Source organism: Ostrinia furnacalis, unplaced genomic scaffold (genome assembly GCF_004193835.3).
Source record: "Ostrinia furnacalis isolate ACB-3 unplaced genomic scaffold, ASM419383v2 OfSCF2274, whole genome shotgun sequence".
In the NCBI taxonomy this organism is placed as follows: domain Eukaryota; kingdom Metazoa; phylum Arthropoda; class Insecta; order Lepidoptera; family Crambidae; genus Ostrinia; species Ostrinia furnacalis.
Genome location: NW_021132513.1, coordinates 437,531 through 456,387, shown reverse-complemented (window position 1 = coordinate 456,387; position 18,857 = coordinate 437,531). Strand labels below are relative to the sequence as shown.

Sequence of the window (18,857 nt, the reverse complement as noted above, 5' to 3'; positions counted from 1 at the left end):
TTGCTGAGAATGCACAACTTCATTTTCGAAAGTAGCATAGGGAAGGGGATCAGACTCAAGGGGAAAAGTTACTCCTTAGTTGACTATTTTCAGACGTCATTGTTTGACTAAGTAGTAATATCTAGTATGACCAATGAAAGTAAGAAAATGTAAAATTCGACATTATGTATGAGTAATGCAGTTTTTAGCGTCCCTGTCGAACGGTCTTTCAATTTCTTTTGATATTACAATTCATAGGACAGGTAATAAAATATGGTAATTGTTAGGGCAATTTGATCACATTACACATTGCAGTTGATTACTACCACACTGCGACATTTTTCTGGTGACTGCTCCAAGCACAATTGAAGTAAGTCCTAATAAGATCTAATATCTCACATAACTGTCAATGAAAGCAACAAATCAATGCGCGCCTACATTCAATCAATAACAATTCAGTAACAATCCATACGAAATCCGTGAGATCCAGCAATTACATCCCAGAAATCGTAATCAGTCCGCTATCAGTCGTGGCGTCTATCCCGACGACGTCGTGGCATTATTCGTGTATTTTGGCCCGGAATCGTATCGCGATTGCTGGTCCGGCGCAATCGAGAGAAGCCTGCGATGGTGAAGGCAACCCACTCGCAAAACTGACATGAGTGTAGCGAGTTTATGTTAACACGTTTACTGCCTGACAGCCACTGGTGGCTGCCACTAGTGGCCGCCGATAATAACCATATTATATTTTTGTATTCATCATCATTCATCAACAGCCCTTTACAGTCCACTGCTGGACTATGAGCCTCCTCCACTATAGTGGAGGGTTTTGCCATAATCTCCACGCTAGGCAGGCGGGTTGGAGATCGCAGTTTAAAGATTGATGTTTTTCAGAGAGCGCTGCTGCCCATTCTCTGTTTGATGTGTAGTCCCTAAGCCGTGTGGTGACGGCAGAGTAGAATACATTTGTCACCAACCCCTACTCTTCCCGCGGGTGTCGTAAGAGGCGACTTAGGGACTACACATTTTTGTATATCTGATATTAATGATACGCTCTCTTCCAATAATATTTTCTCTATAGATACTCGTACCTATTATTTAAGGTCATAGCTCATAGGGGTGACAAGAATGATATAATTCAAAGTATACACACACAGCACCAGCAGGTCCTAAAGACACCATTTTTCAAGATTACAAACTAATCAGTAAATTATAACCGAATCTTTTTGTTACCGGACATCGGACTTTAGTGAGAGAGTCTCCAGAGGTAATCTCATGACTTGAACCTCAAATATTAGAATGCTTATCTCATATTTGAGTTGCTCACAGCGCCACACTCGCGCCAATTAAAATAAGCCTGCGAAATATAATTTTATTTTACCTAACTGCGTTATTATTTCAACCGACTTAATCTGTGATTATGCGTTTAGGTTGCGATGAAAATGCAAATGGAATGGTTTTAGAATGAAGACCAAGTTCAACCGAATGTACAACGTATATGTTATAAATAATTTTTAACGAGCTGACGGTGTGACGGTGTAGGAGAGGCCTAGTGACTGGTGATGAAAAATGTGTGGTTTATTATTTTAATTTTGTTTCTCTTTTTTATATCACTGCACCTACCTATGTACGCTGTATTACTGTGCAGGAGACTGGCACCGGCTGAAAACCAGCGCTGCATTGACCTAGTGCCGTACAGCTTACACTGAGCCTGATGCCCTTGTCACCTTATTTTTAATAGTTAAGCTGTGTTAAAGTTGTATTTTTTTTGTTATGGTGACAATAAAGGTTTATTTATTTATTTATTTAAATAATATTTTGTTTTGAAAACTTTTTTATGTTAATAAGTATCACAAATTATTATGAACTGTATTTTTCATTTGACATTAAACAAAATATGATGCGATGAAAATATACGGAATCCGTTCTACGCTTGTATAATTTGCACTTGCCTGGTTTATTTTTCAAGTCAAGTCATGCATGAATACGGTCCCAACTTACCTCACTCGGGACAAGTAAAAAGATATGACACACAAACAGACGATTCAGCCATTCAAAATGTATTTGGCCAATGTTATAAATAAAATTACTCGCCCACGTGAACAGTTTTATGGGCGCCATTTTATTTGTTAACCCGTTACCCGCCCGCTCGGTTCATGAAGAGCAAAACAGAGTAATAACTCGTGGAGGTGGCACGCGTCAGGGCTGCCAGAAATAAAAACAAATCTGCACGATTTTTTCGATAGAGTTCAGTTGTTCAAAGCAGTAAGTTTTGAAAAAAAATTGAGCTAGAGAAATGTAATATGTTATTTGTAGTATTTAATTTGTTGTATTTTATTGTATTAAACGAGACTACAAGATCTTTAGATAAATATTAAGCTTAAAAGTAAGGCAAACAGCCAACATTTCAAATACTCGTATAATAATTACTAACCATATCACAATACCTATATAATTCTGTCATCATAAAGAACTTTTAGCGAATACTACTCATTTTTGGTACAAGCTACCAATGTTGTTCGAAAAGTCACCACTACTTGGCATCCATACAAAGGTACATTAGTTCACGTAGGGACCTCGTGCGCGCGAGTATTATTTATTACGTGCTGTGCAATAGAGTGTTACACTGGCTATTTGTGGGTATCGCAATTGTGTTTTATTGTTTTCGGAAATGCCTTCATTTACCTTCGGAATAGGGGGATATTCATCAGCAGTGGAGTCGTTTATTTTAAAGGGGATTGCGTGCTCTTATTATAGGCACAGTTAAATACAATACAGGTTGTACTATACTGCTGAATGTATAAGTTACACTTTTTATGAACTGTGCAGATTTTGGCAATTTTCAATAATTTATTGATGCATATGAGTAAGGGATTATTCACACCTTTCGTTTCCATCGCTGCAATTCCTGTGTAGCCAGGATCTACAGCTTGCCCGCCAATATAAACTGAACCAGTGAAGGTCAATTTTGTCCCGGGGAAAGTTAAACTGTCATTGGACCCGCAACGAAATTAATCAGAAAAACATAGGTGCGTTTATGAGTAAGTACACACGGGTCACGAACTCGCTACCTGTAAATATTGGTACGGCTTTGTTTGTCTGGCGGTGCTCGGCAGCGAACTGGTTAAATCGATCCCTAAAACTGATTTACGACCTTAAAGCGGCACTAACGTCGATACAACATTAAACTTGAGCAATCTGGAGCTTTTAAAAGCTCAACTTGAGCAGTAACTTTTATCTCGCGCTCCATCGCAAACCAATTTTCGGGGCGTCATAAATATGGCTCCGCGTATAAATATCCCTAATTTTGTAATAAATAATTTCTGAGATATTCCCTCTTGGTAATTGTAGGCCACCTGCGTCGCTGAGTGGGGGTTAATTTTAAAGTTCGTTGTCAAGGGCTTTCAATACGTTAACTTGAAAGCTTGAACGCTAATTAGTAATCGTTATTACAAGAATCACGTTCTGTAGTTAGCAATTCAGATCAAGTTTTCGAGGTAGTTTTGTCGTTTGAAGTATGTTGAATTTCCTTTGGCAGTTTGTTTACCTCGTTTCAATAAACTTAGGAGCGGTGTTCAAAAAGTAATGAGAATAGGACATTTCTAGCCATCATAAAAATTGGAAAAAATGGGTAGGTAGCTTAATTCTTCACTAGAAAATGGTAAAGATATCATTTAAGTTCACCATTGCGTTTAAGCATTGCATTCACTTGAACGCTCTCAGTTGGAACGACCTTTTCTGTGGCCAACGAACATGATGAAGAATAGCTTCCTACTTAGGATTTATTTCTAAATGGCATAAAACAAAATGACTGGCTCTTGTCAATCTTATCCATCTCCAAATCCCGAATAAATTCCTTTAACTTCCACTTAAAATAAAAAGAAGCGATAGGCAGCAATTACTTGGGCCATAAGTATTGCCGGGACGGGCCCAGAATGGTCTAAAACGGCCCGATGGCCCCTAATGGCCCGGGGCTATGGCCCAGGCCCTATCTGGGGCCATTACGCGGTCGTATCAGAGTGAAAGCCCCATATCTCACATGTGTAAGATGTAGATATTAAGGAGACAATGAACAGTTTTTTACCCGACAGCGTGACACAATGACAAGGTTGTGTTTTTCTTATCCTTTATGGTTATACTAGCTTTTGCTCGAGGCTTCTCTCGCGTGAAACACAAAACTCAATAGGTATCACTATATTCGTTGATTTTGCACGAAAGAATACACTTGCTGAAACGCACACATTTATAAATTAGTAGGATATAGAATAGTGGGATGGGAATTGAGATGAAATTTGAAGTATGTTTTCTGATAAAGTTTGGTATGTACCTACTGATAATTACCTATATAGTATGAAAGGCCAGTTAAGTACAGAATTAGTACGCATGAATACTAATAATATTTGTATTTCTTCGGTCATGAGCTTAAGAGATTATTATCGATTAATAGCGGTGTTGTTTCCACAGTTTATATCCTGCTTTATAAACAGACTAGCTTTACGCCCGCGGCTTCGAACGCGTGGAATTTTTCGGTTTTTTTATATAACCTATGACACTCATCAATAATGTGGCTTTCTATTGGTGAAAGAATTTTTAAAATCGGTTTAGTAGATCCCGAGATTACCCCTTACAATTTAACAAATATACAAACACACAAACTTTACCATATAGAAAAATACCTTTTACTACTTATCTCCCAAAGGAATCCTTATTAAAATGATATCACCAAAATGGCGCATTGCGATAAGCGTGTAGCACCTGGCACTCAGTCACGTAGCTAAAGTTGGCTCAAACTCCTGATTAGGGGCCGTTAGCCATCCGAGGGTCGAACTTGACCAGGACGTGAGGGGCTAACGCGCTGAAAAATTTTGCTTTGCCCCGCTTTGGGGTAATTAAATGTACGGCTCAATTAGTGATACATTTTGTGTCTTGTATGCTATGTGTACTCACGTGAACTGTGTTTATTTATGATGCATAAGACATGTGAATATTTTAATAAAATAATAATCTCTTATTTTTTTTAAATTATTCGTGTTTTTACGGAAAAATGTACCCAAGATAATATAAGAAATGGTTTGTAATTTAAAATATTTTTTGTTTTGTTTTTCTATCCTTTGGTAGGTCTGGCTACATAATAATGTATTTCTGTAAAGTGTGGGTTACGCTCTCTACGGAGTACATGATCTAGGTACTACTATCTCATAAAACTATTAAAACATAATTCTTACAGAAATTGAACCAATTTTTACCTACACCCACTTCCTATATCATTGCAAGATACATGCTATACTAAGTGATAACAACATAGTGAATATCAAAGTATACAAGATGATTTATAAGCAAGTCATTAGCGATGTCAGACACCTCGCAATTATAAGTTGGCGCTAGTTTCGCAGTCACGAGCGCCGCTTAATTTACACTTCCCTCCAATTAACACGCACGGCGCCGTTATTTATTACTTACAAACGATATTTAATATCACTTTGCTAGTTTGGAAAAGTTGATGGCTGAATCAAAAGGTTTTCAGCTCCAAAAATATTAGTTACTTTATACTTACAATATCACTCGTATAACCTACCTTTTTACCTAACCTTTTTTGAGAATATTGGAGCCTCTGCTTTTATTCTGATTATTTTACAATTCTATTTTGTCAATACAGCATACCTGACGTCATATTATAAGCCGTACGGTAAGGTCAACATTGAGTTAAAGCAACATGTTTTGCTTTTAGGATTCGTTCGTTTTAGCTAAATAATGTCTAATGCTAGATTTCCACAAGGTCCTGCTCTATCGCATCCAGGTACTTTTTGCGACATTTACTAGATCATCGGTCTAGTAGGAAGCCTGCCCACACTACGTCTTCCTGCCCAAACTGCTTTCAGCTTTTAGGATAGTTTATAAAATTCCATATACCTATCTCGATAAAGAATTGCACGAAAATGTATTTGGATAGCACTAATCCTACGTTTGACATTATTTCTGCATCCAATTCGGTCTAAAAAAAACAAGGAAGCCATTAACCGATTGGCCGATACAAATAAGCCAAGCAAATCCACACTTCGCATAATGAAGCTCAATCTGCCGCTCGCGTGGTCGTTTTTTAAACAAGCACTCTTTTCAATTGAATGCGTTTGAAAATAAAGTGTTTTTTTAGAAGGGAGTTTAAATGGAGCCACGAAGTTTGCGGACGTTTTTATTGAAATAAAGTATCCTCACATTGACACGAGAATAGATGATGACTGGGTAATGAAATCGAAATTATATTTGGTCCGTCAGACAGATAATAAAAACATTTTGGGCACATATTTTTTATTTTTTTTCATAATCAAATAATTACATTATTATATTGAGTTGAAATGTCGCGTGACGTTACTTTTGAGTAATTATGAATGAAAATAAAAATATGAGTCTCATATTTTCTAATTATCTGTCTGATGGACAAATAATTGAAATTTTGTCATCTACTAGCCTATTGCGTAGAACGTGCGTCATTTGTTTAACTGAAGCTATTCTAATTGCTGCAACTCCTGTGTCAGCACAGATCTACTTCTGTGCTGACACAGGAGTTCTTCTGCCTCTTGAACATCAAAAAACCTTACTTGTGAAGTTCAAGGAATTAATATTATCATAATTTTTACTGCATAATTACAGTATTATGATACCACGGTTTGTGTTTCTACTTGGTAGAGTCAGCTTAGGTACCATAAGTCGACGGTTAAAACTAATGGTGAATCGAATATGCCAATTATTTCTGGGTCGTATCAACCTGAAAAGAATGAGGACTAAGTGCTTTGGAGGACACGTTTATCCGATTGAGAGCTACGATTCTCTATTTCCGACTAGGTTGAGACACACATTATAGATCGTAAATAGTGTCATCATCATCATTTCAGCCATAGGACGTCCACTGCTGAACATAGGCCTCCCACAATGTTTTCCATGCTGATCGATTGGTTAGTACGCAGAACTGACGGCCGATGGGGCAGCAAGGTTCTGGTATGGAGGTCGCGTACCGGAAAACGCAGCGTGGGACGTCCACCCACAAGGTAGACCGACGACATCATAAAGGTAGCAGGGAAGCACTGGACGCAGGCCGCTACCAATCGATCAACGTAAATAGTGTATTTGTATGTAGGTATTATTAATTAAATAATACCTACGCGGTTTATAATGAAATGCTAAATATCACATCCCGTTATAGAACTACCTGGATTATTGGGTCACGCTCAAAACCGCACCTCTCCCCAGCCGAGTGTTTACTGTGGCTTAACCTGATCCTTTGCGTTTAATTCGAGTGGGAAATTAGATTCGCGATGTTTGCCCGACTCGAGACGACCTACTTGCGGCGTTATACAGGGTGTCAGATTCGTTTACTGCAATTTAATCAGGACTTGGGGCGAGTCACACCCTTGATCTAAACAACGATTAAATAAAATTGGGGATATATTCACTAATTTTTTTTAACTTTATTTATACTTTTTTTTAGCACTTAAAAATAACATTTTTCATGTTTATATCAGTTTTCGGTTAGTTACCTACCTCTGTGTGCTGTGGAAAACTCGAATTTTGATTTTTAATTAAAAATTTGTACGTTTAAAGTTTCTAAATACCAATAAAATAAAATATCTAAGTGCGCCATAGCACCGTCATGCATTAAACTTTTAAAGACACGTCCAAGCCACAAAGGATCCAAGCATCAACTTTAAAAATTAAGCATCAGCGGTGTGAGAGATAAGAACTGCTTCATCAACCTAATTATGCACCAGGCGCTAATTCCATTACCACGTTTATCTCGGCAAAACAATAACCCCGCCTCAGGCCACTAACGTTCCCAAATTACCCTTAAGAAGCTGACACTTTTACGATGATCTTGAATGAAAAATGCATAGGGCATCTCGTTAATCCACCCCGCAGGGACGAGAGGTGGAAAAAATAAAAAAAATACCGCGGCGAAACCCCGTTGCGCCGGGACGGAAAGTCAACCGAACAAATTTGCAAAAATTGTTGCGGGACTCTGGGACTCTCTGGGCGAGCCCAAATTGCCGTGCGCGAGATTTATTAATTTAAAAAAACAAAACAACCGACGGATTTAATGAAAAACTGTCGTGTCAATTTTGGGCGGGAAGTGATATGATGTGTCAAACATTATTACAATCTGTTGTTCGCGGTCCACTGAAACGGAATATTATTTCATTGTTTTATTCCGGTAAATGTGACGCGTGTAACAATATTGTCGTTCGCTTTACACATTTTCAATACATTCAAAAATATTAAATTCCGCTGTGCGTTAATTAATCCACTGGTTTATTGTGTCATGTTTCGTTATATCTTTCCAATGTGAGAAATTATTATATTATTTTCACAGATTTTTTTCAGGATTTTTGGTTGCTAACATCCTTTTATTCATTTTTAATATTCATTCTTCTTAAAAAAGCTCTAATGAAATTTTTGAAGAATATAGCACAATCTGTCAACTACTTAGCAATATTTTATGGACACATACGAGTATCATCTAACTGACGTGTCGTGCCATACAATACATTTATCTATAAGCTCAGTCGCAGCTGTTATGCTCGAAACTTTAAACACTCAGCAAATCAACCGAAACATGTGCCGATCGCGAACAAGCCAACAGCAATCAAATCAGCATAATGTACAAAACTAATCCTCGAAATCGTTTCCATCCAGTCACACTACCACTTGTCACAATTAAGTTTAATTGGATTTCAAAATAAGCCGCCATCGGCTGGAATATCAGGAGCCGGTTAATTAAGCCCGTGTAATTACATGAAGGCGCGTCAAATGGAAATTATTACCAGTCGTTTCAAGTGATTTTCCAATATCTATTTTACGACTCGATTTTGAGCGGGATTGGATCAGTCGATCGATTAATATTTTCTTTGTGATAAAAATTGCGACGCAAAACCAGCGTTCGTGTGACAAGTCATCAATATAAAGTGTAAAGGTCAACTAAAATAGTACGACACGGGTCTTAACGTGACGTTTATTGAAATGGAACGCGAAAGTTAAAATCTTATGTAAAGGTCAAGTTGGTAAATTTTTCAGTTGTAAATTAGATTTAATACTGGGTAGGTATATTCCGCGGCCTCTTCAAGGCGAGAGTAAATAGGCACTTGCAGGGCAGCTATGTACCACCCAAGACTGCATCCCACTTAACATCAGGTGTGTTTGCGGTCAAATACCTGCCTTGATCTGCATAAAAAGGTAGAAATTCTAAGGCTTACATTACCTAAATGAACACAATAACGTCACGCAACGACGAGCTAGCTAATAAATAACTCCCATTGAAAAAGTTTCGTCACAAAATTGTCAAGCTTTTAAGCCACATCAACCCATCATTGTACAAAACGTGGAGCAATTTGTCACGAAATATTTTGTTTTCGACGCTTTTGTGCCCAAAATGGACTATTCATTAATATTGTGGAGGGGAATCTTCAACAAATGCTCAAATTCGAATTCGAAATCGAATCTTGCCGGATTAAGCGAAACAATTACGGGGAGCGATTGTAAAAGTATACTTTTTTATCCTCTCATTCTTGACGGTTAAAATAACGGTCCGTTTTTTGGCAATATCGTTAAATCGAAATCGTTAATGTGGACTGAAATCGAGAATCGAATTTCATCTTTCTGATTTAAATATGAAAGGAAGGGATTAAATTGATTAAGTCTTTAATGATGTTTAGGAATGCAAATTAATATTGGTAAGGCGTAAAAAAGGCGTCTTATTCGAAATTGCCCGTACAATCTTCAATGTATTAATTTCGTGTGTACAATAATAATATTATATCGTAAATATTAGAAGATATTTATATGCTTGGCCATGAACTTATCATGTTAAAACCCGCATGTATTTGGTGAAAACGTGAAAATCACTCAGTGTAAACGCCTAAACGATCTGATCATCTACGCATCCACACATTCCATCTACTCGTTAATATCTCACCCTCATTTGTTATAGACACGTTCATCGTATCCCATTGTCCCGTATCCATTGTGAAAAACGCCAACAATATAACAATTAACCCGACAAAAAACATAATTAAATATCAATCTTCAGACAATTGGAAATACGGTGTCACAGTAAAGCTTATCAACTGCCACAAATCAAGTCCGTGGAACAATGAGGGGGAACAATAGATTCCTCACAAAGAACTGTAGTCATTACTCGAAGGATGAGCGGGTCTTCTTCAGTTTATTTTGAGCACTGAGAGTTTATTAAGGCCCTCCCCCCCTGGGGGTGGGGGTCCATCACTAAATCTAGATAATTGATAGATAAAGATCTATTGGATTCGAACGGGTTCGGCGGTTGATGAGTACAGATTAAATAAACTGAATCCACGTAGGTGGTTCTGGATTTAATTTATTTAAAAATGTGGAATGTATCGTTTAATAAACATTATTGTTATGTGTGGGTTAATAAAAATACAATTGCGTGCTTGGAAAGATGAAACGATTATCGTAAAAAAGAAAACTTCATGTTATAAAACTTCACGAGGCTTGAAAGTAATTTAAATACAATTGACTATAAAAATATTCATAGAAAGTTATTTTATCAGGTTCATTATAATTTCAGTGGATATAAAAACGTATAAAATAAATGTAAAAAGAATGGTTTTGTTGCTTTTACTAGCAGCTATTTCATTGAATTCTGTTAAATCATGTAGCGATACTAACAGAAAGTTGATGACAAAAATGTGTTTATTCACACAGGAGTTATTTCTACTGCCCTTTTGCTATTGCTCATGAGCGGTACATGCCCAAAATCTATCACTCCCTATTCTGTCTACGCCCTGGCAGCTGCGTCGACTCTTCCGACAAAGAAATTGAATTAACACGTCTATGATTTCCAAGTGGCATCGATTGGAGCTGGCCCAGACAAGCCATTCATTACGAGCCTCTACGCCGGAGTTTCTAGTTGTATAACTCATTTAAGGCAAGGGTGAATAGGCACTTAGGCAGTACAGTGTTTAATATAGGTATTCTTTTACTGAAGTGCTTTAAAGTTTTTTCACAGTGAATCGTTCATCCATGTAAATGTTTGAAGATATATTATCAACTAAGTCTAGTTCAAATTTCAAAAGTTCATTCGGCAGTCTTGGGAACATCTTTTGATTTAAAATAATCAACATCAATAATTTTTGAAATAATATTTCAACTAAAAATGGTTAGGTGCGGTGCTACAAACCGTTATGTACGCACTACGAAAGCTTCGTAGCGCTCGTAGTATGAATAAGTCTACGATTGCTACGAAGCTACGAACGACTCAATAAAGCTGTTGCTACGATCTCTAGAGAAAGAATCAATAGAATGGTGTCTTATTTGTGAGACTTTACGAGTAGAAATGCATATTTTTGTTTATGTTTTACAAACAAGCAACATTTATAAACTTAGTTCTTTATAATTATATGTTTGAAATAGGTCACATCTCACACAAAATAAAAATAAAAGAACCCGTTACGTTTAGTAAATAACGCGGGAAAAACTTAATCAAACTTTGCAGCAGGCAAGCTCTTTATAAATGTCGTGTGTCAGAGAAAAATAATAACCTCAACAGCCCGCGCGATATTATCCCGAAGTGTGCGAGTGTGCGGACGGAAGGCTGGTCGTCCACTGTCATAAAGCTAGGCAATGTAATATAGCGCAAAAATCAAAAATGCTGTAGTAAATTGAAATGTCATCATCATCATCATTGCAGCCACAGGACGTCCAGTGCTGCAATAAAGCCTGGTCCGTGAGCACGTAGAATCCTGTCCAATGACCCCAAGCTACCCATCCTTATCGCTCGCGCGTAATTATATTGCTGTCGCGACTGTGCGACGCGCACCCGCAGTGAGTGTGCGAGCGCGACAGCAACATAATTACGTGCGAGTGACAAGGATGACCAGGCTTTAGTAGGTATGTGGCTGATGAGCTTCTAAGGCATGTTAAAGAACGACTGATATTGAAGTGGGCTTTGAGCGTTCTTTTGTAATAGCTAAGGACTTAATATTGTAATTAGCTATATTTTTTGTACATTGGTTGTATAAGTTGAATGATTTGGCCTTGCCATTAAGTCATCTTTGGCACTGGTACAGTTAAATAAATAATTTAATCACAATGGAAATCACATGCCTTGTTTTAGACTTTAGAAGCAACATAGCGTCTGATATGGTAAAGACAAGATCTGCCAGTTAAATTTGAGGTTTAAAATTGTTCTGAATAGAAATAAATTAAATTAAATTGAATATTTTGTCAAAATCAGCTGTACGTTTAAGTTTCACATTCTGTCAAAGTACACTTTTGCATGCCGTGGCAGCCTGTCATTAAGATAGCACCTAGTCCTAAGACAAAATTATGTATGTAAACCCCTTTGCTTGAATTTGTGTCTGTCTTGTTGGTTGTCCTAATTAAATAAATAAATAAATAAAGACAAACTGCTTAATGGACCCTTTGAAGCATAAAATTAGGCTAATAACAAAGTGACTCGAATGGGTCATAATCATCGGACCACGGAGGTATATGTTGGGTCACTGTCCACACGTTTAGTGGACGCGTGACCTTATCCCGTGAAGTATTATACAGCGCGTGTTCGCGTCACGTTTGCCAGTATTTGTCACGTCGACAATAATCTGTCGCACCACCGTTTGCCAACACGTAGTGTCGGATTATAAGATAACGAGTATAATCGCATGGACAACCATGACCTTTTACTGAGGTGAATGCATCAGGGAGTAGTTACTTTTATAGACTGGTTAACTGAACCCTTGAATTATTTAACAGATTGTGCCCATGTACAGATGTTCAAATTGTTCTGTAGTTTGTAACTCTCTCTCGTAGATTCTGTGTTCAATGGCCAATAACTTTAATTCGTTTTGTGTTTGAGTATTTATTTCCAGTTCAGTTTCGTTGTATGGACTCTTTGGTCTTTGGAAACTTGCTTGCAAAAAATAAATAATTTTGATTTGTTTTTTTTTATGCATAACAAGGCAGGTATTTGACCACAATCGCACCTGATGTTAAGTGGAATGCAGTCTAGGATGGTACATATCTCCCTGTAAGTGCTTATTCACTCTCGCCTTGAAGAGGCCCGGATTATAGTTTTCGGGAAAGACAACAGCAGGCAATGAATTCCAGTCCCTAGCTGTTCGCATTATAAAAGAGTCATCGTTGTTTTAATATCAATTATTTATAAATAAAAAAAATATTCTGTTTTTTAACTTTTTTAGACACCTATGACTATTCTTTAATTCTAACACCAGGTTTGTGAGCTTAGTCCTTTTAAACGTTACGATAGATGATTTACATTGCAACTCCCTTTACATCTACTATCCTGTTACCAAACCCGAGTGCATTCAAACGTTGCCACAACTATCTGCATACAAAGCAGGATTCGGATAGGATTATCCCATCGCATCCCAGTCTGGAGTCTTGAGTGCATCATTAAGCCGTCGAGCCGCGTTCCCGTCACGTGATCGCGGGAATTAATTACGTACTAGCTCCGTTGTCACGCGTACTGCGTCGCGTCACTACGCTGTCACTTGGTGCACGTATGACCGTGTTGCGGTTTCAGTGACGTGTTTGAACGTGATGTATCACAGGCTTTAGGGTCGTTCTAAGACCTTTCAATTTAGTATGTTGTAATTGGCTTGTTAGGATATATTATTTTGAGATATTTATGTGGTGTATCTTGAAATATCTTACTTAAACTTTTTATGCAGAACAAAGCAAGTATTTGACTGCAATCACGCCTGGTGTTAAAGTTCTTAGTTAGGTAAAACTTCTTGAGTGGCGACCACGAGCCGGAAGATGTAGTGTGGGCAGGTCTCCCACTAGGTGGACCGACGATCAGGTGAAGGTCGCTGGGAGGAGGGCTTTGTCTAGCAGTGGACGTCATTCGGCTGAAACGAACGAACGAACACACCTGGTGTTAAGTGAGAAGCAGTCTAGGTTAGTACCATACATACCTGGCCTGTAAGTGCCTATTCACTCTCGCTTTGAAGAGGCCCGGATTACTTTATGAATACAAAGCTTATTTTTGGTACTTTTAGGATTCAAGCAACAATGCTTTTATCCATGCTTAGATTTTTTTAGATAAAGAATTCCAGGAAACCTATACCTACAAGCTTTGAAACATGTACACTGTGCTTTAATATTTCATGGCCTTTGGTTATTTTCAGAACTGCCTAAGTGGAGTTATTCGTACCACGAAATGTACTATTTGCTAAACAAACAGCGTGTTTGTAGAACCCTAATCAAATGCCAATAATAAACAAACAAACACTGAAATAATTTACGCTGAGCATTTCACAGGCTACAATAACAACACTAATGGATCAAAAGTAAATAGTTACAGTTGTATTATTTTACCACCGTTAGTAAAAGATGTTTCCTCATCTAGAATTTTCTTGTAATATCATCAATCTTACATAGATTTGCTATTTATTAAGTTCTATATTTTATGCCTTAGGCGGGCTTAGCATATGATTTTATGGGAAACTGTGTTAACAAAGCAAGCTAACTTAGCTTAGTTCTTCGTCTGGGACCCGCATTATGCACGTTTCTATGATTAATTTTTTTTTCTTTAATTAAGTTCTTTAATTATTTGTTCTATGGATGTCAATTATCATTATAGATGTCTTCCTAGGTTTAACTTATTCGATTTTTATCAGCCACTCATAATAAAATAACACTTTATTATTTTGTAAACCAGTTCCATACAAGATTCGTTCTCTCTTCACGTACGTTATAAACTTTTACACACAAAACAGCCACTCACGCCGAAATAAATCACCAGATGACGCGAGCATTCGCTTACAAAGCGAGCATCGCCGATTATGGGTCGCGTGAAACGCGAATATGACGCGGTGCAGAATTAAAAGACGCGGCTCCGTTTGAGAGTTGACATTAATCAACGGGAATAAAAATGAGAGTTCGCGATCTCTCGTTGGTGACACTAGCGCTGTTTTGGGCTTTGGATCGGGGATGGTGCGAAATGAGATTTTTCCTTTGAACAAGTTTGGATACGTTACGCTATTTTGTGTGAAAATTATATTTTTAGGATGTCAAAGTCCATATTTTGATTGCGACCATTGTGTATCTTGCTATGGTCATGATTAGTCAGTTATTAGTAATATTTTAATGAAGTAGCACAAGTTGTAATCGATTGAGCGTTTGAGCTTCTGCTTTTTTCGTGTCAATGCTAAGTTTTCGTTTTCTGCATGGCCCTAGGCTAAGCCAAGGGGCACAAGAAACATCTTGCTAGTAAAGTGGGCGCTGTCTTCGAAAAAATTTCAGCAGACATAAATAAGTCTATAAGCATTAAAGAATCACCATTGACTTAGAAAACATCGATCTTAATGTGATCTTTATTATTTTTCTCTGAGCGACACGGACCAAAACAAAACAATTTTCATAGCAACTTCCCCCATTACTACTGACACAGCAAAACGCGAAATAAAATTAAAGAAGCCAAAAAATATGCCCTCCATTCCAAGACGGCATTAATCACTCGAAATAAAGGGAAAAGTGAAAAAAAGTGTGGTGACTCGCGATGATTTGCGCCCCTGCCTCGAGCGTTAAGTGGCCGGCTATTTATTATTTATCTTTTGTAGCTATTTAAGAAAGCTGTCAGCAGTCACCGGAATGCAAGTAAGAGAAAATAATAATAGTGGCAACACTCAGCGGTGGTTACAAAAGGAATAGGTGATGGAACTGCTGACGTAAACACAAATAACGCGTCAGACAAAATAACAATATTTCTTATAGTTTCACAATAAGATGCATCCTTTTGCTACGTAAAACCGGTCTAATACACTGAGATTAGCCTTAATCGAGAGTTTGAAAAAAGGATTGAACTTACTTTGTTCAAAATCACCCACTGTGCTACATTCATATTAGGAAAAGCTTGGTTACTTACGTGTTTGCTTAATGTTTGATCAAATTAGAAATTATAATAAACACGCCTTTCATAAAATTTTTAAACGTCAAAACACCTTAAATGTTAAGCTACTCAATTTATGAATCACTGATTAAAGTACTTTCTATTAAAAAGTTCTAGAACTTTATGGCCAAGTTTTGTTCTAACTCCAGATTGTTTTAGTGGCCCAATAAAATGATCGACTATTGATGATTTTATTGCGTCTGGCTTTCCCACCTACTTTACGATGTCGCATAAAATGTTCAATAGTTATATTTGTTCAGATGGCAGCTATAAAAATAATATAGTATCTAACTCTGGCTGCAAAATGTTGACGCTTACAAAATGAAATATCTTGAGATTAGGTGTAAAGAGCTTCTTGGTATGCTACAAAAATGAGTTAAGATGCACTGACTAACTTTAACCGTAACTACAACAATAACCGGTATTTTTTGCATGGAGTTTTACAGTTCTTTTGACGTTTGTTAAAGTTAAAGTAAAAAGGTGCAAAATAACTAATTAAAAGTCTTAAAACTGAATCACCTTATAAATAAATATTAACAAGTATTGTAACAAGAGCCAATACAATTATTATTAGTAATTTCATATTTCTTTAGTCGGCCGTTCAGGGCTTCATTAAGGATTAAGTCTGCCATCTTTGTTTCGGGGTAAATTAAGAATTGAGACAAAATATCTTATTTCGGGACGTTTTGTCCTCAAGGAGATTACTAGTAAGAGGATCAGAGGACGAGTTGTAGGGGAGTCCCCTCCGCGACAAATGTTATTTGGGAATTAAATGTAGTAAATATCATGTATTTGTGACGTACACGCTTATGGTATTGTCATGGTGGAAACACGTGTTTCGGGATATAAAATGTGAACAATAATGTATTGTGATCAGGTTTATAGTAATAGGTGAGAACTTGTGTGAAATTAAACTTGTCTGAGGGTCTTTTTTATGAAGTTACTTACATAATGGCACTGTGTTGAATGTTTCTATTTAAATAATACAGTTTTTTGTACAGTTTGAAATAATATATGGTAAAAAGTTTTGCGATGCAATAATAATAATAGTGTATGAATTTTATTGTGACATCTACATTTAACTTTCGACATTGTAAATTTATTAACTGAAATATTAACACATTAATTTGATTTGTGACATTGAATGTATTGTTGTATAATATTTGTACGTCTGCTTGCAGGCTGAATACATGGGAATCATATTAGCTATAAGATCTGCTTTGTAAAACGAGCATGTAATTATGTATTCTAGCAAATAAATTAAATAATTTGAATTTGAATAAATAAGTATTTGCCTGAGTCGTGTACTTTGTTTTTTCTTGCTCCCTCTTTGTGTCTTCTTGTGCTGTATGTTCTATTAATTTTATTGTGTAATAATGAATTCCGTTGCGTTGTTTTTTACTAATTATATTATTATAGTTCTAACAAATGATTTCCCATGGAACAATTAGTACTTCAATATTACAACACCTGCAAACCCCAACTGCATTCAAAACAAACAACCTCTAATCAAATCAATAACGGTCGCAATGTCACGTAATGTAGCGTTTGCGTTCCAGCCATTGTAGCGTTGTAATCCGCGCCATAATCGCAATGCCCTAAACATCGGATTACTGCGATAAACTACGCCGGTGATATTTGTAATAATGAGATTGTGGCAATTCGAACTGGACGTTTAGAATTAGTATTTATAGATATTTAGCAAATTTCAAAAGAAAAAAAAATGCTTTACCGCTTAAAAGGAGAGTCCAAATTATGCTAAAATTCTTATCAATATGTGAAAATAACATAAAAGAGATGGCCGATGGGGCAGCAAGGTTCTGGAGTGGAGGCCGCGTACCGGAAAACGCAGCGTGGGACGTCCACCCACAAGGTGGACCGACGACATCATAAAGGTAGCAGGAAGGCGCTGGACGCAAGCCGCTACCAACCGGGCAGCATGGAAGGCATTGGGAAAGGCCTATGTTCAGCAGTGGACGTCCTGTAGCTGAGATGATGATGATGATGATGATGAACATAAAAAAATACATAGGTACAGCCGAACATATAACCTCCTCCTTTTTTGATGTCGGTTAAAGAGTAAATTTTTGACAGCTACGAGTATGTAGCATTTTTGTCATTCATAAATACCTACCTACTTTAGGACTTTGATTAGCACAAGAATTTTCATAAATCATAATTACTGTAATAAGATTTGTGTCCTATTATTTCATGCATATTTGTTCCAATGATTTCAGCATTAATCTTTATTTTTTTAATATAAAAAAACTACGCAGCAACAGCGGTCTGTCACGACTGTATGTATATTACCTAGTTTACCAACTTCTAAATATTTACAGCGAAACCAAACTTCCAAACTACCTAGATAAGTTTCAGACCAACTTTCTAGACGAACAAATTGCTTTTGCAAATATCCCAGAAATTATCTGTAGAATTATAATATGCTTCGGTGGACCCTTCGATTGGGGCTAATCGACATTAATCTACTCGAAAATATTTTAACTTTACTTGTAAATAAAGGAGAAAAGGTTTTTCGGATAAGACAGCATGTACCACGGCCACACTGTTAACTATCCATTTCCGTTTTTGCTCTCGCTCTCATCAAATGGTGATTCTTTGCGATAGACCGAGACGACATGACAGGCAATGGATAGTTAACACTGTTGCCGATGGTACAATGGTCTAAAAAAGATAATTATAAGCTTATTGCAATTACCAATGTGAACGAACAAAAAATTGATAAAATCACTTAAAACCCGTGGATTAACCCGCGTGGTGGTATTCAGTCAGTCACTGAAATATTTTAAGGCCTTGTTTTCACCAAGGTGGAGCAGAGCGAAGAAGTGTTGGGCTGTCAAATTTTTCTATACAATTTGACAGCGGCGGTGGCACGGTGCGTAGTGGAGCTGTGCGGAGCGGAGAAGAGAAATGGAAATAATTA

At 37.2% G+C, this 18,857-nt stretch overlaps 1 protein-coding gene across 1 annotated transcript in view; it reads right to left on the bottom strand.

Moving 5' to 3' along the window:
- LOC114354919 (disintegrin and metalloproteinase domain-containing protein mind-meld) overlaps nucleotides 1-18,857 on the bottom strand; it is a 445,529-nt gene that overhangs the window by 64,024 nt on the left and 362,648 nt on the right. The window lies entirely within an intron of this gene.